The following is a 24,055-nucleotide window of genomic DNA, read 5'->3' on the forward strand; positions in this document are numbered from 1 at the left end:
ATTCAACTTATGCCCAGGTCCTCGTGTAACACTGCAGGCTGTTGAAGAGCCACGGGCCCGGAGGCTTAGCTGGGGCATTCCTTGGTTGAGGCAGTTTGCTGTTTGCAGAATACCCTGCTTCGAGGAGTTGATTTAAGGAAGGAACCACTGGGTAACCTGTGTCTCTTTGGACTTGTTAGAAAGCACAGGGATGTATGCTGCGTGTGCCCGTGTAAATGGGGGCCTGATGGAACTAGCCTTGCTTTCCCATTTTTTTTTTTTAAAGAAATCCTAAGTTATTTATTTATTTATTTATGGCTGTGTTGGGTCTTCGTTTCTTTGCGGGGACTTTCTCTAGTTGCGGCAAGCGGGGGCCACTCTTCATCGCAGTTTGCGGGCCTCTCACTATGGCGGCCTCTCTTGTTTCGGAGCACAGGCTCCGGATGCGCAGGCTTAGTAGTTGTGGCTCACGGGTCTAGTTGTTCCGCGGCATGTGGGATCTTCCAAGACCAGGGCTCGAACCCGTGTTCCCTGCATTGGCAGGCAGATTCTCAACCACTGCACCACCAGGGAAGACATGCTTTCCCAATTTGAAAGCTCCATTCATGCTGCCTTGAAGCTACTTGAAATTGACTGCTGTTGATAGGCCACTAGCCACTGTAGGCATGTCTCTAAGAAGAAAATGAGTTTTCTCTAGGTAAGCCGGGTGCTTCCATGGCCGGGGTGAAGCTCATCCTGCCACGCTCTAGAGCTATAGGGAAACTCAACGTGAGTACTGGCCTCGAGGTAAGTCCCTGAGTAGCCGCGCAGAAAGGGAGGCATGCAGCTCTTTCCATGAGGTCTTAGTCGCTGTTCTGCTTTATTTTATTTTATTTTTTTATTTTTTATTGTTTTTTTGAGATTTATTTATTGATTGATTGATTGCTATGTTGGGTCTTCGTTTCTTTGCTAGGGCCCTCTCCAGTTGCGGTAAGTGGGGACCATTCTTCATCGCGGTGCGTAGGCCTCTCACTATCGCGGCCTCTCTTGTTGCGGAGCACAGGCTCCAGCGGCGCAGGCTCCGTAGTTGTGGCTCACGCGCCCAGTTGCTCCGCGGCCTGTGGGATCCTCCCAGACCAGGGCTCGAACCCATGTACCCTGCGTTGGCAGGCAGATTCTGAACCAATGCGCCACCAGGGAAGCCCCTGTTCTACTTTATTTTAAAGGAAGGACCCTTTTCAGGACTCCTAGGCCCCTCGGGTGTGCATCATTTTCCCTCCAAGATCAGTGAGTACCTCCAGACCCCTGTGGGCCTGCTGAGCAACATCGAGGCCCAAAGGTCGGTCCCTCGGAGGCCCTCTCTGTATGCCGAGTGATGGGTAACACACTGCTCGTTCCTTAAGGAGAGCTACATTTCCAGAGCACTGGAACAGCCTCAGGACCACATTTCTAGCCAGTGCGGCATGCCATGGAAGTGTTTGTCATGGCCCCCGTCTTAGCTGCTATGAGAAAACACTCTGCTTAGGATTCTTTGAGGACCTCATACCTGAAGTCACTCTGCTCGAGGAGAAAGTCAGCATCCTACCATGCTGTGTCGCTAACGGGACACTCAGCGTGAGCAGTTGTCTCGAGGTAAGGCCCTGAATTGCCATGCAGAAGCGGAGGCGTGCAGCAGTTTCCAGGAGGCCGTAGCCGCTGCTCTGCATTGTTTTAACGTCAGTACGCTTTGCAGGACATCTAGGAACCCCGCGTGGGCACCCTATTCCCTGTAAGAACACTGAGTACCCTCAGGCCCCCATGGGCCTTCTAAGCCACATCCAGGCCCGTAGCCCTTCGGAGCCACTCTGTGTATGCCGAGTGTAGGGCAACAGACTGCACTCTTTCTTGGGAGAGCGTGATTTCCTCAACACTCCCACAGGTCGACGAACACCTTTCTAGCAGGTCCAAAATACCGTGCAAGTGTGACTCATTGCCCTAGTCTAAGCTGCACTGAGAATAACCCTCGCCTTCGCATTCGATCTGGGACCCCCTGACTGAAGTCACCCTGCCTCCAGGAGAATGTCGGCTTGCGTTCCGACTGCAACTAAAGCCCAGTTCCTCGTGTAACACTGTAGGCTTTTGAAGAGCCACGGACCCGGGGGCTTAGCTGGTGCGTTCCTTGGTTGAGGCAGTTTGCTGTTTGCAGAACACCCTGATTCGAGGAGTTGATTCAGGGAAGGAACCACTGGGTAACCTGTGTCTCTTTGGACTTGTTAGAAAGCACAGGGATGTATACTGCGTGTGCCCGTGGAAATGGGGGCCTGATGGAAGTAGCCTTGCTTTCCCATTTTGAAAGCTCCGTTCATGCTGCCTTGAAGCTACTTGAAATTGACTGCTGTTGACAGGCCACTAGCCACTGTAGGCATGGCTCTAGGAAGCAAATGAGTTTTCTCTAGGTAAGCCAGGTGCTTCGATGGCTGGGGTGGAGCTCATCCTGCCACGCTCTAGACCTAAAGGGAAACTCAACGTGAGTACTGGCCTCGAGGTAAGTCCCTGTGTAGCCGCGCAGAAAGGGAGGCATGCAGCTCTTTCCATGAAGTCTTAGTCGCTGTTTTGCTTTATTTTATTTTATTTTTTTCATTTTTTATTGTTTTTTTTAGATTTATTGATTGATTGATTGATTGTTATGTTTGGTCTTCGTTTCTGTGCTAGGGCCCTCTACAGTTGCGGTTAGTTCCGGCCACTCTTCTTCGCGGTGCGTAGGCCTCTCACTATCGCGGCCTCTCTTGTTGCGGAGCACAGGCTCCAGACTCGCAGGCTCATTAGTTGTGGCTCACGGGCCCAGTTCCTCCGCGGCCTGTGAGATCCTCCCAGACCGGTGTTCGAACCCGTGTACCCTGCATTGGCAGACAGATTTTCAACCACTGCGCTACCAGGGAAGCCCCTGTTCTGCTTTATTTTAAATGAACTACCCTTTTCAGGACTCCTAGGCCCCTCGGGTTTGCATCATTTTCCCTCCAAGATCAGTGAGTACCTCCAGACCCCTGTGGGCCTGCTGAGCAACATCGAGGCCCAAAGGTCGGTCCCTCGTAGGCCCTCTCTCTATGCCGAGTGATGGGCAACACACTGCTCGTTCCTTAAGGAGAGCTACATTTCCAGAACACTGGAACAGCCTCAGGACCACATTTCTAGCCAGTGCGACGTTCCATGGAAATGCTCGTCATGGCCCCCGTCTGAGCTGCCATGAGAAATCACTCTGCTTAGCATTCTTCGAGGACCTCGTACCTGACGTCACTCTGCTCGAGGAGAAAGTCAGCATCCTACCATGCTGTGTCGCTAAAGGGACACTCAGCATGAGCAGTTGTCTCGAGGTAAGGCCCTGAATTGCCATGCAGAATCGGAGGCGTGCAGCAGTTTCCAGGAGGCCGTAGCCGGTGTTCTGCATTGTTTTAACGTCAGTACGCTTTGCAGGACATCTAGGAACCCCGCGTGGGCACCCTATTCCCTGCAAGAACACTGAGTACCCTCAGGCCCCCATGGGCCTGCTAAGCCACATCCAGGCCCGTAGCCCTTCGGAGCCACTCTGTGTATGCCGAGTGTAGGGCAACAGACTGCACTCTTTCTTGGGACAGCTTGATTTCCTCAACACTCCCACAGGTCGACGAACACCTTTCTAGCAGGTCCAACATACCGTGCAAGTGTGACTCATTGCCCTAGTCTGAGCTGCACCGAGAATAACCCTCGGCTTCGCATTCAATCTGGGACCCCCTGCCTGAAGTCACCCTGCCTCCAGGAGAATGTCGGCTTGCGTTCCGACTGCAACTAAAGCCCAGTTCTTCGTGTAACACTGCAGGCTTTTGAAGAGCCACGGGCCTGGAGGCCTAGCTGGGGATTTCCTTGGTTTAAGCAGTTTGCTGTTTGCAGAACACCCTGCTTTGAGGAGTTGATTCAGGGAAGGAACCACTGGGTAACCAGTGTCTCTTTGGACTTGTTAGAAAGCACAGGGATGTATGCTGCGTGTGCCCGTGGAAATGGGGGCCTGATGGAACTAGCCTTGCTTTCCCATTTGGAAAGCTCCATTCATGCTGCCTTGAAGCTACTTGAAATTGACTGCTGTTGACAGGCCACTAGCCACCGTAGGCATGGCTCTAGGAAGAAAATGAGTTTTCTCTAGCTAAGGTGGGTGCTTCCATCGCCGGGGTGTTGCTCATCCTGCCGCGCTCTAGAGCTAAAGGGAAACTCAACGTGAGTACTGGCCTCGAGGTAATGATGTGAGTAGCCGTGCAGAAAGGGAGTCTTGCAGCTTCTTCCATGATGTCTTAGTCACTCTTCTGCTTTATTTTATAGGAAGTACCCTTTTCAGGACTCCTAAGCCCCCTGTTTGGCAACCTTTTCCCTACAGATCCCTGAGTACCCCCAGACCCCTCTATGTTTGCTGAGCAACAGCCAGGTCAGTTGGCCCTTCAGATGCCTTCTGTGTATGCCGAGCAAAGGGCAACATGCTACAGTCTTACTTGAGAGAACTGGATTTCTTCAGCACTCCAGCAGCTTTAGGAAAACGTTTCTACCCCATCTAACATGCCATGGAATTGTGCCTCATTGCCCTATTGTGAGCTCTACTGAAAAAGCACTCTGCTAAGCATTCCTTCTAGGACTTACTACCTGAAGTCACCCTGCCTCCAGGGGAACGTCGGCTGGCGTTCCAACTGTGAGTAAAGCACATTTCTTCGTGTTACAGTGCAGGCTTTTGGAGCAAGCACAGGCCCAGAGGCCTAACTCAGGCATTCCTTAGTTGAGGCAGTTCGCTACACACAGAACACCCCGTGTAGAGATGCTGATTCAGGGAAGTGCCCAGTGTGTAGCTCGTGTCTCTTTTCACTTGTTAGGAAGCACGTGTAAGTGTGCTACGTGTCCGCTGGGAAATGGGGGCCTGACGGCAGAAGCCATCTCATCAGAGGTGTTGGGAGTGTGTAGAGGCCTTATATTCCTGTTGTGTGTCCTGCAGGCATCCCATGAAAGACCAGAATCTAGGTCAACTTGGGCAAGCCACTTAAGTGAGCCTCAGCTTTCTTTATTTGTAAGGTGGGCACCACAGCGCTACCCTCCCGTATGCATGGCGAAATCCTGGCAACAAACGTACACCATGTGGCCCCACTTTGAAATCTTTAAAGAGGTCTGCCAATAAAAGTGTCTGTAGGTTGTACCTTCTCTGCAATGCGACACCTGGTCCAAGGTGGAGAGGTTCAGGAGTGAGCAGTTTGCCCTTCACATGAACGGACAGAGCTCAGCCAGCGGAGTCCCTTCACTGAGATCCTGGCTGCCGAGGTCCACACTTTCCATGTATCCAGGTTCGTTTCAGATGGAGACTGAGAGGGCAAATAGGCAGGTGTAAGGATGCAATCCTCAAATCTTTGGCTTCAAATAATCCATCCCAAACTGCTACCCGAGCCCCCCAGTATCAAAAAGGAAACATGTTATAGACCCAGAAAAATGTGTTTCCCAAAAGGCCTAGGTTTGCCCTCATAGTCATCAGTATCTAAAATAGGAGTAGCAGTACACTTAAAATCTTAAACTTCTATGTATTTAGGGACCAAAGGCATTTTCATCAGAAAGAAAAGGGATTTAATAATGAAACCACAGAGAGATAAATTGTTTTCAAGCCCCTGATAAGAGAGGGGAGAAATGTCAACCTCATGGGAGTTGCAGAATCAGCAGTTAGGATTTTTGGATGCCAACTCTGGGGGAGAAGAGACTCCAGCCTGTACCCTCCCCGCCCCCCCTCCCCGGTATGCCTGGTTAGGAGGTGAGTCCTGCAGGCGCGGTGGCCCCTGGGCTGGCCGGAGCGGCAGGGTGAGTGCAGGGGTCCCTGAACAGAACAGTTTACCCTCCCTCCCCAGAGACACCTGGCAATGTCTGGAGGGTGGGCTAGTGGCCAGTGGCCAGGGACACTGCTAAACACACTGCAAAGCCCAGGACAAAACCCACCGCAGGGAGCGATTCAGCCCAGAATGTCAGCAGTGCTGAGGATGAGAAACCTATGCACGTGGCAATGCTGGCCTCCAGGAGAAGCTCAGGAGACAGCCCAACCCCCTTCCTGCCCACAAGGGGGCGATGGTCCCCTCCTGTAGCTTGCTCCGATTTAAGGGCCTTTTGCTGTCCGCTGCTGGTGAGTGACCCAGTGCCCTGGCTTTAGGGGTCGGGGCCTGAGGGCCTCGTTAGCTCCCTGAATTCTGTGCACGCAGAGTGCGCTTCACCCCCGTGCTCCCCGCTGTTGTAGAGCAGGGTCTGCAAAGCCAGGAGGAGGGATTGCTGGATTTGGCGCTAGCAGGCTTGGTCTTGGTGTCACTGGTAACGCACAGGGTGGTATTTGGGGTAGAAAGAGACGAATCAGGCCGAGTAGCAGCGAGGTGGCGGCTGCGGTGCGGAGCGCCCCTGAGTCGCGAGGCTCCAGGACCCGCTGGTCAGCAGCAGAGGTGTGACCAAGACACAGCCTCACACCGTGCCCCGCGGCCTGTGCCTTTCGGAGCTGCCCTCTTCAGAAGGCTCTCCCAGGCGCAGACCACCCCATCCCCAAGCCCCAGCACGCTGGCCACTCCGCACTGGACATCAAGAGGTCGTGCGGGGTGTGGTGTCCACGCCAGACTGACGTCCAGGTCAGAGGGGCTCAGCCTGAGGCTGAAAGGAGATGGATGGATCAGTAGGTTAGTGGCGGTATCTCTTGGGAGGGAAGAACAGGGAATTTTTACTTCTCAGTTATCTTATGCATTTTAAAAACTTCTGCCATGAGTATGCATTTCTGTAACCAAAACCTTATTAGAGTGGAAGCTTAGCGAGGCAGCTTTGCAAAAGGACCCTGCCTGACTCTTGACCCACCTGTGTGCCTAAATGCACATGCAGCTGGGGCTTGGTCAGCAGTGGTGACCTCCTGAAGCTATTTACAACCTGTAAATGGTGTGTGCTCCTCCACGGGATATCTCAGTTCTCTGACTCTCAGGTTCTTCTGTGGAGAAAAAGGGAAGATATGTTCCACAAATGTCCACAGTTCCCCATGAAGAATGTACCTCTGGGCATGAACATGTGCTGGAGTGGCATGATGCTGGGGTCTGCCCCTCGCAGCTCAATCTCAAAGACTCCAAGCAGAGCTACCTACTTTATATTTTTCTTCCCTTCTGAAGACATTGGCTGGCACTTGGCCTTGGTCCAGGGTGTACGCCTTCTTCAACCTGTTGACTGCAGAGTCCTCACATTGCTTTGGGCTTGGTCCAAGTCTGTGCTTGAGTGGAGGACGGGGATTTGAGAGGGTCCACACGCCCCTCCTTCCCAGCCACGCACCTTCTTTTCCTTGCCAAGCTCTCCCTTCTCCTACTGTGCCAACGAAGCAGCTGCTTCAACCTCTTCTGTAACCTGGGCTCTCCCATCTGTCTTCAGTTTTTCCCTTGCTCATAGCTGGTTAGAAGCCTGCGGGGGGTGTTTTTCAGATGAACTTGAGTAACTTGCCCTCGTAGATTAGTTAAGAGCCTGTAGGTGTCGAAGGGATTTGTGGAAAAGACCCAGCAGAGTCTGCGAGAACCCGAGGCGGCTGTGGCTGGAGCCAGGTGAGCCACAGGTTAGGGGCGTCTGGGCCTCATCCTGTGTGAGGGTGGATGCGCTACTGCTGTCCTCTGCCTCGGGCCCTCATCTGTGAAATGGGGGAACAGTGAGGACTGCCCTCCCGAGGTCGTCATGAGGCTTAATGTGTGAATGCACCGACCACTCAGAGCAGCCCTCACCGCAGGGAGCACTGTGTGTGTGTGTGTGTGTGTGTGTGTGTGTGTGTGTCATTGTAGCTGCCGGGCTTTGCTTTTCTCCACCAGCTCCTTCACGGGGAAGCAAGGAGAGGCATGGGAGGGAGGGAGGGAGGGAGAAGACTAGAAAAAGGAGGCAGAGGGAGGTCCCTGGGGAAGGGTTTCTGCCACTCATGCATGGGTGGCCTGGGGTCTAAACTTGGGGTTTTACACCAGGGCGTGTGAGCAAGGGGCTGCGGCCAGGGGCAGAGCATTTGCTGACCGCACGTAGCTCTGGACAGAGCAGGAAGACGCCAAGGCTCTGCCTCCTCCCAGCTGTCAAGGCCCGAGGCAACAGGTCACCCCGTCTGAGTCCCTGAGAAATTGGGAGGTGCTAGTGCAAGGGCACAAAGTTTCAGTTATGCCAGATGAACAAGTTCTAGAGTTCTGCTGTATAATATGGTGCCTGTAGTTAACAATACTGTATTGTGTGCTTAAAATTTACTGAGGATGGCTCCTATCTTAAGTGTTCTTACCATACACACAAAGAATGATGATAATAGGAGTAATAATAAAGGAATGAATAGGTCGGGAAGACACCTTTGGAGTGACACATATGTTTACGGTGTAGATTGTGGTGATGGTTTCATGGGTGTAATCTGTCTCCATACTCACAAAGTTGCATGTATTAATCATGTACAGCTTTCTGTATGTCATTGATACCTTCATAAAGTGGTTTAAAACAATAAAATGGGGGGGAATATAGTCACTCCAAGTACTGAGCACGTTGCCTGTCACAGTAAATAAGTAAATAAATGTAATTATGGTTTAAGCTTAGCTCAGGACTGAGAGTGGGTACTTGGCAGGTGGTGCCTGTGGCCAGCTGCTCCGCCCTGGCTCAGCACTGCTTCTGTGAAGCACAAGGGCTCCCCAAACACAGAGACCAGCTCCAGGTGCACACTCCTGACAGAGAAGGTGGGCTGGTCGCAGACACCTTGTTTTGGTTACTTGCTATTCCTTCCCCCACACGCCCTTTCATTGTCCTGGTCCTTAACCTTTAACTCCTGTAAGAAGCTGGGTTTGCAGATTTCTGAAGACATTTTGCAGTGTGCAGACCTGTTTCACCTTTGTTCCCCATCCTTGGGTCTGGAGATAAAGGCGGGAATACAGTACTCTATGAAAGGAACAATCATAAACCTCAGGTGCCTCAGACTTCAAAGAAATGGCAAACTAGGCATCTCATTTTATACATGGTCCTCTTTAAGTACACTTGTATGTACATAAAATGAAATTGTACTGAAGTAAATCTTATTGCTGAACGTTTGCTTTCCGGAAGATACTTTGGTGTAATAGTTCCTAAGAAAATTTGTTTTTTTAAAGGACCAAAAGTGGGGTGAATGTTTCATGGGTAAAGACCTTTTTCGTAACGAGTGAAGGTGAAATGAGCAGACTGTGCGACTCAGATTCCAGCTGCGTCCCCATCACTCCCCTCGGGAGTGTGCCGGAAGGACCCCAGAGAGCTGGCCCACTGGGGTGAGCTTATAGCCTTGGGGCCCCAAACTGCAAGGATGGTCAGCATTCCTGGTGCTCTGGGTTCAGCAAGACCTGACTGAGGTGGGTGGGAGGTCAGTGGGGACACAGTTTTGCCGAGAGCTATCTTGTTGGCCTGTATTAGAGGGGGAACAGAAGGTCAGAGCGGGCCTGGGTGAACCCCAGGTGCTGGCTGAATGTCTTTTTTTTTCTTTTTTTTAATAAAGGGACTCTCTTTTCTGGTTGTTGGCTGAGTATGTAATGTCCGCTCTGGGTCATCTAAGGCCCGAGACCAAGTACTCTGTTCCTGCTGTGACCCGTGCTTCTGCTACCAAGTGCTGCACAAGGTAGGTACCTCAGAGTCCTAGCTGAACAGCTCATAGAGAGACAGGTCTCACCCTTGCTTCTCCACCTGCATCTTACAGAGCTGGAAAGTAGGAACTGCAGCCCGGCAAGCCACGGACCCAGGCAATCCTAAAACTGCAAAGTCACCTGTGTTGATTCCAGCCAGCTTTTAGTAAGTAAATCCGTGACTCTTGTAAGAAGAGATTTCAGAAGATGTGTACCTTCTAGAGAATTCACATTTAGTGAGGGGCGTGTGAAAAGGTGTACACAATTTTAATCTTTTTATTTTACTAATAGTGTATCTTAATGATTGAAAAATAGAAATTCCTGTAAATAAAAAGAAAACCAGAAAGTACTCATACTTTACACACCTAGTGTTCACGATCTAATGGGCCTGCTTCGCCTTCCCCTCTGTCTTCTATCTGAGCCTCCACGATGGACAAGACTCACCTGGTACAAGTGACGCGGGGTCGAGCTGGACTGTTGGTTTTCTGCTCCGCCTCTGCTTCCTCTCCGCATCCTGGACTCTAAAGAAGATGAATGAAATGTCTGCTCTGGTTGCTGGCTGTTTCATCGCCAACTTAATCTCAGTCTGTGGTTGTGGAGGGCCTCAGAAGTCAGGAAGGTCCCCTGACGCCAACCTGGGGAGGGTGGGGCTGGACCCAGGTTCCAGCCCAGCCCTGACACGCAGTGCGCTGAGTGGGACATGTTGGCATGTATGCAAGGCTGTAGCGCTGCCAGCCCCCATATGCTGCCTTCTTGAGGGCTGGCGGTGCCCTTCAGGACTGACTGCATCCTTTGTCCCATTTGAGTGGGCAGTAGTAGATAATAAAATCTCAGAATATCCCTTGACCCCTGACCATCCAGGCAGGCATCTGTGGTCCTCCAGCTCAGGCCTGCCTGGGCCCTGTCAAGCCCCTGTGGCCAATCACTGAGCTGACCTTGCTGCTGGGCAATTGAACAGCTACCTGGGCAGCGTAGACGGCCCCTTGGGATGTTTCAGTTCGCTACATCCACGTGATTGAGAAAAGGGCCTCCTCCCTCATAGCCTCTCAGCCTTCCGAGAGGAAGAAACCCTCCAGACATTGAGTGTGGCCCTGGCCACAACCAGCATACAGCAGACCGTGGCCCTGCAATCCTCTGGCCTTCGGGTTGTTGCAAACCTTTGACATTCATACTCATTAAAAATCAGAGGTATGGGAGCAAGTGGCTTCCCACCTGGTGTTCTCACTCTGAGGCCACGTGGTCTCCAGGAGCCACGTGCATCCTGGGCCCAGTCCCTGCGGCCACCGGAAAGCCAGCCAACTGTGGATTCCACGGTATAGAATAATCCGTGAGACACTGCTCCGTTGCGTAACAGTTTCCTTACCACCTACCATTTGGTTTCTGTTCTCTGTAAAGGAGAGAGCAGAGACTGGAAAATGAGCAAATGTGTTCTGTGGAGATGGGTGATTAATATAGTCAGAGGGCAGGTGTGACTCCTGGGCTCCCACCTCCCAGGGACACAAATGAAGTCTGTGTGCCTTTTGAGGTACACAGGCAATCAGGGCCAGCCTCTGATGTGAGGCCCCCATGCCCAAAGCAAGAGTCTTGAGTTTACCACCAACAGCAAAGTTGCTATTTTAGCTAGTGGAAGAGCTTCCTGCCATCAAGGGAGGACAGCAAGAGCCCTGGATGGGTGACCACAGTCACTGACCTTAACTGAACCTCTTCTTTTCTGTTAAAATGGACATTGAGTGGGTGTCGCCTGCAGTTTCTGGAAGCCCTGGATGCAGTGAGAGAGACTGTTCCTGTGAATGGGGCCACCCGAAGGCATTGAGCAGCACAAAGGATTGGAGGGAGACCAGATCACACTGCAAGAGAGTGAGCCACCAGAACTGCCAGGTCCAAATCCACTCTTAAACCTGTCTCTTGCAGTTATTAATTTATTTATATCATTTAAAAATAATGATTTATTGTACTTTAGTAAGTGTGTCCAGTCCATTGGAATCACAAAAGTCATAGCTGATAACATCAGAACCAATAATCCCTGAGACTCCCTTGGGTGCCCTACTGGATGGGGCATGGCTGGGCGAGATGAAGACACTGAGTGCGGTCCAAACTTAGGGGAACTGCCAGCTTGCTCTGTCTCCATTCCTTCCCTGTCCCAGGAGAGTGAAATCCCGGAACAATGAAAGGAGAAGCAAAATGGGGAAGAGGTCTTTTGGTGGCTAACTGTTCTGTTTGTATTTTCCTTTATTACGTTCCATTTTGTTAATGTGTGTTTTTACTAGGAGGTTACCCATTTCATCTAGATTTCTAGTGTGATGCAATAGGTTTCTCATTCTAGTTTTAAACTGAATTGTCACAATTAATGATAAAATATCAGTACCTTATTATTAACTGACATCCATATTTCACTTGGGTTTCCTTCATTCTAACTTTTTCTCTTCCAGGATGCCATCCAGGGTATCATGTGACATTTAGTCATCATGTCTGTTCAGGCTCTTCTGGGCTTTCACAGTTTCTGAGTCTCTGCTTGTTTCTATGACCTTGACATTGGTGAGGAGTACTGGTCAGGTATTTTGTTGATTGTCCCGCATTGGAATTTACTTGGTGTTTTTCTCAGGATTAGGCTTGAGTTATGCGTTTTGAGTAAGCAGATCACAGAGGTAAAGTGCTTTCTCATCACTTTATATCGAGGGAACAGGCTCTCAGGGCAACTTATCACTGTTAATATTAACTTTGGTCACCTGGCTGAGGTAGTTTTTCAGATTTCCCCACAATGAAGTTAAGTTTTTCCCATTTCCGTGCTGTGTGTCTTCTTCAGGAGGAAGCTACTTTGGGAACCAGCACTTATGGAGACAGGAGTTATCTCCACCTCCACAATCCATGGATGGCTGAGTGTCCACATCAATTATTTGGACTTCCACATAGGAGATTTCTATTCAACCCTATTCATTAAAACAAACAAACAAACAAAACCCTGTGCAGTTACTTATTTTACCAGCATGGACATCTGTGGATAGTATTTTTTGTTTTGCTTTGTTTTTTTAACTTTTTGTTATAATCCAGCAGTCCAGATTTTGTTGCTAATTTCATTCCTACTTTGGCTATTGAGAGCTCTTTCCATTGGTTCCTGTTTTCCTTTGACATCATTCCATCCTGTGGATTTTTTTTCTTGGTACTTCCTTATTTTCTGATATAAGATTCAAGATTGTCCTGGTTCATATATTTACTGTGTCAGTCCTAGTGTCAGCCATTATTTCAAAGAGCTCTGGTTCCTTTTACTAGAGAATGTTATTAAAAAGTTACATATAGGAGCTAAAAGTGCTCAGCTGATAATGCAAGGAAATATATGCATGTATTCCCACCTCTGTGTATTGTTGGGTCTCAGGGAGGGCTGCTCCACAGTGGCATATCGATTACTTTGAATTACAGTTCCTTAATAAATGGCTGATGCAAGAGGGACACTCTGACTCTCTATCTCCTTGAAAGCAGGAAATAAGTCTCTCATGTGAAAGGTGCAGAAGCCTATATGAACAACCCTTGGTTACTTCTTTAATTTACTGCTCCAAGCCCAAACTCTGTTTAGATTCTTCACTAATTGAGTATCCCAAACCTAAGTTTCTTAGGCCTGTAAGTTCCTCATAACTTTATTCTGTGATGAAATTAAGCCTCACTTTCTGTTACAGTTGGGGAGGGATCTGTAACGCACCTTGGTTCTTAAAGCAAAGGTTTGTTACTGGAACAAAGTGTCCCCCCCAAAATGGGCTGAAGCTCAAGATGTCTCTGTCCCTTTCTTGTGATACTTCAGGGCAGGTGGGTGCTGGGGCCCAGGCTCTGTCCTCCTTGTTTCTCTTCCCTGCTTTCAGGTGGAGGGCTCCAACCAGCAGGGGATGGGGTGACCACATGGCAGCATGCCATCCACCCTAGGACACAGGCTGGCCAAGGATCTCACCACCTCCACCAGTTGCCCTTTGGGCTGCAATGGGTGGGAAAGCTGGGAGGTGCAGGCTGGCTGTGAACAGGAGAAAGGGACGTGGGTTCTGGTGGACAGCTGGGCGGCTCTGCTGTGGCAGGGTCACCCGGAAGCTGGCACACAGCCTCTGGGTCCTGTGAAACATGATTACACAGCAGCATGCAGTCTCTGATGCTTTGTGGTTCTGGAAATCCTATAGGAGGTGGTTCAGAGCAGATTAAGGTAATGCTCTCAGTGGAAGTGGTGAAGCCACAGGTCTACCCTTGAGACTGAAGGTGCTAATGTGGGTGTATATACAGGACAAAACCATCTCGTGTGAATGTAGATCAGGCTCGTTTAAGATCAGTGCAGTCGTGGGGCTTCCCTGATGGTGTAGTGGTTGATAATCTGCCTGCTGATGCAGGGGACACGGGTTCGAGACCTGGTCCGGGAAAATCCCACATGCCGCAGAGCAGCTGTGCCCGTGTGCCACAACTACTGAGCCCCCACGCCTAGAGCCCATGCTCCGCAACGAGAGAAGCCACCGCAATGAGAAGCCCGTGCACCGCAGTGAAGAGAAGCCCCCCTTGCTGCAACTAGAGAAATCCCGTGTGCAGCAATGAAGACCTAATGCAGCCAAAAATAAATAAATAAAGATTTAAAAAATATTTTAAAAAGGAAATAAAAATATCAGTGCAGTCGTGTTATGCCTAAAATCTCATATCTTGTGCCTTTCCTCGGGCACACCTTCCTCAGTTCCTGAGGCTACTGTCACTCACATACAGGGGAATGGAGAGTGAGCTATCTAGTGTGAGACCTTCTTTACCCTGTGTGTGAGTCTGCTCGGGGCTGCCATAACAAACACCACAGACCGGGGAGCTTGAACAACAGACCTACCTCCTAGTCCTGGATGATGTCTGAGATCAAGGTGTCTGCAGGCTGGTTTTTCCTTGAGGCTTCTCTCCTTGGTGTGTAGACAGCCATCTTCTCTTCACATGATCTCTGTGTCGTAATCTCTTGTGGTAGGACATCAGTCTTATTGGATTAGGATCCACCCTAGTGACATCATTTTAACTTGATCACCTCTTTAAAAACTGCATCTCCAAATACCACCACATCCTGCGGTCCTGGGGGTTAGGGATTCAGCATGTGAATTTTGGGGGGACACAACTGAGCCCACAGCATCCTGCTTAGGAACTAACGTGCCTGGGTCCTTCCTTCCCTCAAGTCCAATGGGGATCATGCGATAGCTAAGGGAGAGGCCACTCGTGCAGTGTTTGTGTCCCAGTTGGGGAACCCTTCTCTGCTCTCTTTGATCAGGCAGCAGCAGTACCAGCCCCATCCTGAGGTGAGCAGTTCTGGGGTTTGGTGCCAACTCGCCCGGCCTGCTGAGGTGGTCAGTATCAGGGAACCAAGAGCCACCAGCCCAGTAGGGATGCCGGGGACTCTCAGGGCCTTGGCAGATGTCTCTCCCAGCAGATACTCTAGCGAAAGTGGGGAAACATTTGGGGATTACATGTGGGAGAGAGTCACAGTCTCGTTTATGCTTCAGAAAGACCATGTTGGGGTGGGATGTGAGATGCACCGTGGGGACAGGGAACTTTGTCAGGGCCTGATGGAGGAACCAGGCACTAGATCGGGCTTGGGCCAGGGCTGTGGGTGTAGAGGGGAATTAGTGTGAATTTGGAGGAGGGGGTCGCAGGGTATGAGATCAGCTGGTGCACAATTCTCTCGTTGGTTGATAGTGAGGTAACAGGGTGGTGAACAGTATCAATTCTTAGGTGCCAGTAGGTCTGGGGGCTCTTGATCATCAAGTACAGTAGTTAATGTCTTCCATCTGGTAGAAGTCTGTAAAACAACTCAGGAAGCGTGCATCAGATGCTGTTATCCAGGTACTTCAGAGAGGAGCTACAGCAGAGGATATGGGGGGGGTGGGTCTGTCCTGGGAAGGCTCCGTAGGGTCCTGCTCGGTTACACCCGGTGTCTGGGCTCAGCAACCAGGGAAGGTGGGGCTGCTCCTGGGTGTGGGAAGCTGCAGGATCCCGGTCCCCTGAGGGCCCTGTTAGCCCCCAAGGTGAGATGGGGGTGCAGTGACTGGACAGAGGCGTCTGGCCTGGGAGAGGGTTCCAGGCTGGAAATGTCACGGGACTCATCGCAGGGAGACAGAGGAAAGACCAGGCTGGGGAAGGTGGGTTACAGCAGACTCCACGGATGTCTCTGTGGGCCTGACAGAAGGAACTCAGAGCCAGAAGTGGCCGTCAGGAGCTCAGCTTCATTCTCCTGTTCCTTCGTAAAACTGCTGTGTCAGTTTGCAACACCACCAAGAGACTTCTGGGCCCATTGCTGCCGTGGTTTCATCAAAGGGGCCCGGGTGGAAAACAGAACCACTGCAGGCCCCACCCATGTCCCCACTGGGGGTGAATCCAATCAGGGCTCCAGGGCTCACAGACTTGAGGGAACCTCTGTCCTCAGGACTGGTCTTTCTCCTTCCTCTCACCTGCTGGTCAGGAGCCCAGGCACCCCCATCCTGGCTCCATCCCCCAGGGCCTGGATTCTGGGACAGCTTAGAGGTAATTCAAGACCCTCACGCTCCTTTATCTGCCTGGGGCTAAGAATGTCTAAAAAGGTGCAACTGGCTGATTACAGAGGGCTGAGTGTTTGCAGCAGGTATGGGTGGAAAGATGGGGTGTGAGTTTCCTATGTCTTCACAGCCTTCCCAGTGTAAAGATCTGTGCATTTCCTATGGCCAGTGAACTCCCCACACCATGCTCCCAGGAAGCTCAGCCAAGTATTGTGAGGGCAGAGTCTCTCCCCTTGCTTATTTGTAACTTCCCACTCCCACAGTGAGGAGCTTGGTGCCCACTATCTGCCATTTACTTATGCATTGCTCCTTTCCAGATTACATGTGCAGAGGTTTCAGAATTGTTAGCTGCTACACCCTAGAAAGAACTCCATAAAATAAAGTCCACTGTTTGTGTACATTTTTTTTTTCAAATATTGATATTGTACTTCATTATTTTTCTTTTAATTTTAAAGATTGATTTATTTATTTATTTTTGGCTGTGTTGGGTCTTCGTTTCTGTGCGAGGGCTTTCTCTAGTTGTGGCAAGCGGGGGCCACTCTTCATCACAGTGCGTGGGCCTCTCACTATTGCGGCCTCTCTTGTTGTGGAGCACAGGCTCCAGTCGCCCAGGCTCAGTAGTTGTGGCTCACGGGCCTAGTTGCTCCGCGACATGTGGGATCCTCCCAGACCAGGGCTTGAACCCGTGTCCCCTGCATTGGCAGGCAGATTCTCAACTACTGCGCCACCAGGGAAGCCCCGTTTGTGTACATTTTGCATTTAGTCTAGAGATTGCGTTCATTTCCAAAGTTAACTTAGGTCAGCACCTTTTACTCCATCCCCTACAGTGAGTTTTTTCCATGCATTTCTAATACAGTTAGATTCTGTCACATTGAGTATTCCATCTTGTAATACTCCTACACCGTAAATAACTAAATTTGAATAGAGTTTGATTGACCCCTTGGGCTACACACATCTATGGGTTTAGACAAATGCATAGTGACAGGTATCCATGCTAAAGTATGACATGGAACACTTCAAATCCCCCTCCCCATGATCTGCTTATCATCTGTGTAGTTCTGCCTGTCCCAGAATGTCACCAATGGGGTCATACTGTGTGCAGCCTCCTCAGCCTGGATGCTTTCACGTAGCAGTATATACTGAGGATTTATCCATGTCTTTCCATGGGTTGATGGTTCATTTCTTTCTGCTGCTCAGTAGTATTCCATTGCATGTGTATGGAAGGAAAAACAATTTTCACTCTGTCCTTCTAGGTTCTTGGTTGAGTCCCACCCCTGCCCCGTAATAAAAGCCAGATTAACAGGAGAAAAACAGAAGTTTAAGAGCATGTATACCTCCTGTATACAGGAGAGATACCCAGAAAAACTGAGTCACTCCCTGAAATGGCCAAAGCCATCACCTTAAATACCAAATGCCATCTTCAGATAAAAACAAAAGACCTTGGGGAAGGGGGGATTTCCTTATAAATGTCCTTCATAAAAGGTCAGTCTCTACTCAGTTTTTTCTATCTTTCTTTTTTTGAATGAGACTGAAATAATCCTTATGCCAGAGAGACATATATTGGCGTGGTGTATTCTGCTTACCTTGACATGGATGTCCTCCACTTTGCTTATGCAGTCATCTAGTGAAGGATATCCTGATTTCTTCAGGTTTTTAGCCATTCCGAATAGTGCTGCTGTGCATAATTGCACCCTTGTCTGCTTTTGGACATAGATTTTAAAAGCAGTTGCCTATATACTGGACGCATAATTGTTGGACCCCGAGGGGAGACTTGATTAGTTGTGGAAAAAGCTGCGGAACTGTCTTGCCACGTGGCTGTACATGCACCCCAGCTATGAGGAGAGGTTACTTCTCAGCCTCCAGTAGTCGGTGTTGCCATGGTTTTGTTGGAGTTTAGCCATCCTAGTAGGTGTGCTGTGATGGCTCACGATTTTATTTTGGAAATCCCTAATAGTATATGTATAATTTTTGTATGATTTTTATTAGCTGTATATCTTTTTTGGCCAGGTGTGTGTTCAAATCCTTACCCATTTTTAAAATGGGGTTGTTTTAGAGGTCTTTGTCCATTTAGAGTCCAAGTCCTTTACTGGATATGTGGTTTACAAGTATTTTTCTCCCAGTTTGTGGCTTGTCTTTTTTATCTTGGAGAGGCAGCAGTGAGTGGTGGCATGAAGCGAGATCTTCATTCCCTGCCCAGGAATTGACCCTGGGTAGCCTGGATGAAAACCAGGAATCCTAGCCACCACCTCCGCTAGCTCTTGCCCCCAGCGAAAAATGCATTTCTCATAGAGGTAAAAACTGGAAAAACAGGTACAAAGTTTATTATTAGAGACATAGCACAGCAACAAGTGGGAGAGCACACAGAGAAACAGTTTGTTAAGACAGAAGCAAGGCAGAGATGCACACCCGGAGAGAAAGGGTGTGGACACCCTGCCTAATGAGGAGGAGTGCAGTAGAGAGGCGGTTAAGTCACTTATGTAGGGCAGTTCTTCTGCGTCTCTGTTCACCTCTGGCCAAGGACGACCTTAGCATCACCTATTTTGGGGTGGTGCCCCTTCCTTTTTGACCCCCAAGGAACCTTTCTGCACATGTGCAATGTTTCCCTTGCCCCAAGGATGAGAAATGTATGACCTCTTGATCTTTTAGCAGGGTTTAGTCCCACTCTGTCCCTCCCATAAAAATGTCCAATGTCTGGTTATTTACGCTATTTTTGTTGCTGGTTTTCATATCGAGGTGCAGACCTCGAAATATAGACAGGAGTCCGGTCATAAATATGTAGTCCTAGAGCCCGTTTGTCTCTTGCTTCAGGAAATGTAAACAGGGGGCTGGTAATGAATGTCCAGCCTGGAGCCCATTTTTTTCTCACCCCAGGAAGTGTGAACCGGAGGCCAGTTGTAAATGTGTAGGCTGGAGAGTATTTATCTCCTGCCTCATTTTGACTTTCTGAATAAGGTCTTTGAGAGTAGAAATCTTTAATTTTATAAAGTCCAGCATATTTTTTTTCTTTTGTGATTGGCCTTGTATGTTAAAACTCAAAGCTCGTGATCTATAGACGAAACCCAAGGTCATGTAGATTTTCTTCTATGTTTCTCTGTAATTTTCATAGCCTTGCATTTGAAATGTCTGTGAATAAATTTGTGTGAATTTGGCATAAGTTTTAAAGTTCGTGTCTAGGGACATCCCTGGTGGTCCTGTGGCTAAGGCTCCGTGCTCTCAGTGCAGGGGGCCTGGGTTCCATCCCTGGTCAGGGAACTACATCCCATGTGCCTCAACTAAGAGTTCTCATGCTGCAACTTAAAAAAGAAAAAGGTCCAATGTGACACAGCTAAGATCCAGCGAAGCTAAATAAATAAATATTAAAAAAAATAAGTAAAGTTTGTGTCTATAATCATTTCATTTCTTATGGTTTCTAGTTAATTGCTCCTTAACTATTTTGGAGAATTCATGGGTCATTTGGCTCTATTTCAATTTGAATTTCCACAGCAGAACTGATGTAGCAGAAGCCGGGTCTTCTCAGGACCCACTGGGGCTTTGGGACACTGTGGGGTCCGGTTCACCCTGACAGAAGCCAGGTGTCCTCTGGACCTGCTGGGAGGTGACGCTGCTAAAGGAAAAGGTGAGGAAAAGTGGGGGAGAAGGTTCTTGTGTCTGGTTGAGTGCTGAGGGTGTCTGTCCTCAGAGGACCCAGGAGAGGAAGGGCTTCATGTGGAACACTGGGTTTTTAGCCAGTTTTTGTGTGGTGTAGACAGAGTGCATTGTTCTTTGGTGTGTGGTGTCCAGTTTTGACAGCACCATTTATTGAGGGGACTGTTGTTTCCCCAGTGTATGTTCTTGGCTCTTTTCTTGTGAATTAACTTACCGCATAACCGTAGGTTTATTTCTTGGGTCTCTGTCCTGTTCCTCTGGTCTGCGTGCCTGTTTTTGTGCCAATTCCACACTTTTTGGTGACTGTAGCTTCGTAATGTAGTGTGAAGTCAGGGAGGGAGATGCCTCCAGCCTGTTCTCCTTTCTCAGACTCGCTTGGCTATTCAGGGGCCTTTGTGTTTCCACACAAATGTTAGGAACGTTTGCTATATTTCTGTGAAGAATGCCATTGGAGTTCTGACCAGGCTTGCTTTGCATTTGAACATTGCTTTTGGTAGAATGGACATTTTAACAGTGTTCTTTGCATCCATGAGCACGGGATAGCTTTGCATTCATTTGTGTCTGTTCAGTTTCTTTCATCAGTGTTTTACAGTTTTTAGTGTGCTTTCACATCCCTGGTTAAATTTATTCCCAGGTATTTTTTAGATGCAATTGTAAATGGGATTGTTTTCTTCATTTCTCTTTCTGATGGCACATTACTAGTGTATAGAAAGACAAGTGATTTTTAGAGCTTCCTTTGTGGCTCAGTGGTTAAGAATCTGCTTGCCAATACAGGGAACACGGGTTCGAGCCCTGGTCCAGGAAGATCCCACATGCGACAGAACAACTAAGGCCGTGCGCCACACCTACTGAGCCTGTGCTCTGGAGCCCGCGAGCGACAACTGCTGAGGTCGTGTGCCACAACTAGTGAAGCCTGCTCTCTTACAGCCTGTGCTCCGCAACAAGAGAAGCCACCGCAATGAGAATCCCGTGCACCGCAACGAAGAGTAGCCCCTGCTTGCTATAGCTAGAGAAAGGCCGTGCACAGCAATGAAGACCCAATGCAGCCAAAGATAAATAAATAAATAAATAAACATTTTAAAAAAAATTATTAAAAACAAAAAGAAAGAGAAGTGATTTTTGTGTACTGATTTTTTACCCTGCAGCTTTACTGAATTCCTTTATTAGTTCTAACAGGTTTTTGGTGGTTTGATGTGGAAACTAGAATTCAGATATCCCACTGTTTCTACTACAGCCAGGTCATCCGCAGCACCCAAGACATAGTGGCTCCTAATATAATCTTCCCATGGTGCCTGTTAATAACACGTGGACCCTACAAGAATGATGAGCGTCACCACTTTAGGTGAACTGGATCTGGTTAAGGCTTGGCCTCTATTATGAAGTTTGATGTCTTCTCTGCTTTTTTTGGGCATGGTTTTGACATGGTTCTTTTGAAAAGTAATGTACTTCCCAGTAATTTCAAGTGTATAAAAAAACTATAAGCAGCAGTACAAAACACACCACCTCACATAAACTACTCCAGTGTGTTTTATGCAATACTGGGGTCCTCTCCCAGGGAACCAGCACATAAAGACTCAAAGACGAAATTTTATGGTTCCACCTTATAATCCTATCCACGGGCCCACTTCAACATTCACCATCTCCCCAACTCTATGGAAATGTCTTTTCCCATTCTGATCCAGTTTTCTTTCTCTGAAACCATTACTGAGACTTTCCCTCATTTTCAAAACCTTTATGGATTTAAAACACACGAGATAAGTATGATCTGGGTGACCTTTTCTGCATGACCTCTTTGACTTAGAATGTTTTCAGTGTTCATCCATGTTCTAACATGTATTATCAGTGCTTCATTCATTTTTTTCATTGTGATTAAAACTAACATTTAACATTTAAACCATTTTGAGTATACAGTTCTGTGGCATTGACTACATTCACATTGTTGTACAAATATTCTCACCATCCATCTCCTGGACCCATTCATTTTCCCCATGGGAAACTCTGTATCAATTTCTCTACATTTTTGCCAAAATTTGTTATTTTTAATTTTCTTGATTATAGGCCTTCTAGTGTTTGTGGAGGGGTATGGCGTTGTGGTATTAATGTGCATTTCCATCGTGACTAACGATGTTTAACATCTCTTCAGGTGTTTGTTGACCATTTGTATGTCTTATCTGGACAAGGGTCTTTTCAAGTCCTTTTTCCATTTAAAAAATTGGGTTGTTTGCGGGGGCCTGCAGCTCCGCCGCCCAAGCCGGGTCCCGCCAAGCACTCGTCCTGGCGGCCTTGGCCTCGCTGAGTCCAGCCTGGAGCGGTCTCTGCGCCGCAGGGGCCCACGCGCCGGGGCATCGCTAGCGGCCTCGCAGGGGCGCCGCTTCCTGCCTCGCGCTCGCAGGAGAGGGGACGCCCGGCCCCAGGCGCCCGTGCCCGGAGCGTCTAGACCGTGCTGTGCCGCGCGGACGCGGCGCCGGCGGGGCGGGTCTCTCTCGGCATTGGCTGCGGCTCACCTGAGCGTGCCGGCGGTCCGCGCGCCTCTCCCGGAAGTGGGCGTCCCGGCCGGAGCGCACCTGGCGCGGGGCGTCCTCGGGGCTCCTCGCCGTCGGCCCCCGGCGAGCCGGCACGGGTCCAGGGAGCCAGCGCGCGGCGGCCGGGAACGACCCCTCCCGTGGGTCCCTGGCACCGCAGCGGCATCCGAGCGCGGAGCGGAGGGTCGCGGACCGCAGGTAAGGAGACGGGCTTGTGGGGGTGGGTGGAGGAGGGAACCACGACTCACACCAGAGCTGTTCGGCACAGTCACGGCGCCACCTAACCTGGCGGCCACAGGAAGGGCTCGCCTTTGAGTAGCGGCTTTGAGGACAGGCCCGAGCCTACCCCGTCCAATTTTACAAAACATCTGTTGGTGTAAAGCTTGCTCCCGCGCGTGGTTTTCCCAAGTAGCCAAGTGCCCCACGCGAGGTCTCTGCAAGGAGAACCTGAGAGGGCCCGTAGCCCTGAAAGACTTGCCCTTGGCTTAGGGCAAGGCCAAGGGATTTATCCTGCATGGTGATTTCTCCTGCTGTGAACCCACAAACACCACTCTGGCCAGCTGGCCCAGCTCTGCTTCCTGCACGTCTCCAGCCCCGGCATGCCCTTGGCCACCTGCTGGGATGGGAAAGGGAAGGGTCTCAGAACTGCAACTTAGAAACTTGCCAGGGGGCATGGATTGAAAAACATGGGGGCCATCCAGGCAGCAGAGAAGCGAGAAGGGTACCTTGCTGCCCTTTCGTTGTGGAATCGGTGGCACTTCTGCTGAGAGGGGCCTTTCCATGGGGACCACATGCAGTGTGTTGGTGTCTTGGAACTGAAGAATTAGAACCTGTACAATTTTCAAATTATGTTGTCCTTTAATTTAAAAACAAAACCCCCAGAACCTTTGCTTTATAAATTGAGGTCTGAAAATTGAAGGTCTGTTTTGCTTCCACTGTGACACTATATTAAGAAATGTGCATTTATTGAGAAAAGAGTCAGAATAGAGAAGGAAACAGAGAACTCAGAGGTACCACTGTAGTTTGGCAAAGGCTTGGGGGAGTTAATTTGTCAATGCTGCTGGCTTTCAGCAGCCTGCAGCCATTCTCCTCCTGCGGCTGAGGGGTTATAAAGCTGTAGTGGGTTGCTCTACTCTTCTTTTGTAGAATTCCAGCTCAGAGTCATCTCTTGATGTATAAGTGTTTCGCAGACTAGTCCCCAGGCAACTCCTGGAGGGCCAGGGGGATTCCTTCCTTCATTATACCTGTCTGTTTGAATGAAAACCAGCAATGAAATATTTTTGTTTAAATCTGGTTTTTGGTCTATCATCCAAAAACCAGATTAGCTATTTCCTCCCTCTCTCAATAGGCTCGAGTTCCTGGAATGAATTATAGTCAGATGCCCGTGTTTTTACAGATGAGGAAATTGAAACCTAGAGAGGGTGGAAGAGTGCCCGAGGGAGAACAGGAGAGCCTGACGGGAACCGTGACTCCTGGGTTTTTAATGAGCTTCCTAAACAGCATGGTCATTAATTGGCAAGTGATGACCTAAAGGAGAAACTACTGGTGAAAATGTAAAAAACCTTTTGTTAAGAATGTGCCGACCAGGTGCGCATGTTATGGAGTATTTTCATTGCATTTCCAACACCTGGGAGGGTGTTGGGCAGAGGGCAGATAGTAGGGTTAGGGTTTAGGGTTTAGGGTTTAGGGTTTAGGGCTAGGGTTAGGGCTAGGGGTTAGGGGTGAGGGGTTAGGGTTAGGGTTAGGGTTAGGGTTAAGGTTAGGGTTAGGGTTTAGGGTTAGGGTTAGGGGT

General features: G+C 49.4%; 1 long non-coding RNA gene across 1 annotated transcript; it reads left to right on the forward strand.

Annotated features, from left to right (window-relative positions):
* The first annotated feature begins 17,772 nt into the window (after positions 1-17,772).
* On the forward strand, positions 17,773-23,953 carry LOC309621560. The gene is made up of 3 exons (XR_014240090.1): positions 17,773-19,712; positions 20,516-22,461; positions 23,612-23,953. It is a non-coding gene; the product is annotated as an uncharacterized lncRNA (long non-coding RNA).
* The last annotated feature ends 102 nt before the right edge of the window (positions 23,954-24,055 follow it).

This window comes from Balaenoptera borealis, assembly GCF_965194805.1.
Source record: "Balaenoptera borealis genome assembly, contig: HAP1_SCAFFOLD_687, whole genome shotgun sequence".
NCBI lineage: Eukaryota > Metazoa > Chordata > Mammalia > Artiodactyla > Balaenopteridae > Balaenoptera > Balaenoptera borealis.